The following is a 1832-nucleotide window of genomic DNA, read 5'->3' as shown; positions in this document are numbered from 1 at the left end:
TTATCTTAAATACTCATTTATCCTAAAATCATTTAATAACTATTTTAATTATATTTCAAAAATAAAGAATCAAAATATTTACAATCACTAAAGTAAAGTTAATACGTTGAATGGAAGACGTCTGTTTTGTCTTTGTTTCATTTTTATCAAAAAGGATTAACTTTAAGCCACAAGTGGGAAGTTAAGCCAGAAGCGGAGAACGTTAAGGCAACAATGGGTAACCTTAAACCAGAAGTGGGGAACGTTGACAGAAGTGGAGTGGAGAATGTTGACAGAAGTGGAGCGGAGAACGTTGACAGAAGTGGAGGTAGTTAAGCTAGGAGTGAACGTTAAGGCATGAGTTGGGAACCTTAAGCCAGACGTGGGGAACGTTAAACTGGGTAACGTGGTATTAAACGGAGAAACTGATATTTCAACCTAAGACATTTTTAACCATTCTTTTTATTATTATTATTAATAATAACTAAAGGCATTCTTAACCGTTCCTTTTATTATTATTATTATTATTATTATTATTATTATTATTATTATTATTATTATTATTATTATTATTATTATTATTATTATTGCATACATATATAGTTGTTATAACAAAAATATAAATAACTCATATATTTCATTTAACAGTTAAAAATCACAACGCACCAAAGATACAAATCAAAAATGCACAAATCCTATTTGTTAGACTATATGTCAATGCATGATTCCGGAATATCACCTCCCCCGCAAGGGCATTTCGTGGGGCCTTCCAAGCAACACCACTAACTCGAGCTTCGTGGGTCCTTCCAAGCAACACCACTAGCTCAACATCCCCGCAAGGATCTGTGGGCTCCAACCAATTATGGACGCACCACACAACTATGAATGCATGAATGTAGACACTTTTGTTAGTAACAGTATAGATCACTTAATCAGAACGTCCAAAATCATTCAACCTTGTTCTAAACCAAACTAGTTTAGACCCAAAGTAATCACCTTGAATAACCACAATATGTCAAACACAATCATTATAACAACGTATGATGTAACATTCATTTTCCACAATTTGAGCATATCAAGCACAACAATTAAATATTCATTTTAAAGATAACACACAAACAAAACCAATAATTAGCATCACAGTACATTTATATCACATATAATTCAAATAGGAAAGCGAATGGAGTGATGCCCTTACCATTACTAGAGTTATATTTAGAATTATGCTTCACAAACTCTTGTCTCACTCATTTCACACCTGCTTCTGTGCGAGCACGGTTTCTCCCTCTTTGAACGTCATTTCGCCGATCCGATCGTTGAAAACATGGGTCTGAATGTTGTGAACCTGCTGTCCAAAAATCAGCCCGATCTAACGGTTAACGAATGCGCAGTCGATGATTTTCTGATGCTGATTTAACAAATTCGGGAATGGAGTTACTCATCTCTTTTCTCTTTTGGTGGTTGCCTTTTCTACTAAAGTAGTCTCCCTCTTTTCTCTCATAAACCCTTTTTTTATATTTGTTTTTTGAATGGAAGACGTCTGTTTTATCTTTGTTTCATTTTTATCAAAAAGGATTAACTTTAAGCCACAAGTGGAAAGTTAAGCCAGAAGCGGAGAACGTTAAGGCAACAATGGGTAACCTTAAACCAGAAGTGGGGAACATTGACAGAAGTGGAGTGGAGAATGTTGACAGAAGTGGAGCGGAGAACGTTGACAGAAGTGGAGGTAGTTAAGCTAGGAGTGAACGTTAAGGCATGAGTAGGGAACCTTAAGCCAGACGTGGAGAACGTTAAACTAGGTAACGTGGTATTAAACGGAGAAACTGATATTTCAACCTAAGACATTTTTAACC

The sequence above is a fragment of the Cicer arietinum genome, chromosome 3 (genome assembly GCF_000331145.2).
Source record: "Cicer arietinum cultivar CDC Frontier isolate Library 1 chromosome 3, Cicar.CDCFrontier_v2.0, whole genome shotgun sequence".
Taxonomy (NCBI): domain Eukaryota; kingdom Viridiplantae; phylum Streptophyta; class Magnoliopsida; order Fabales; family Fabaceae; genus Cicer; species Cicer arietinum.
This window is presented reverse-complemented; position numbering follows the sequence as displayed.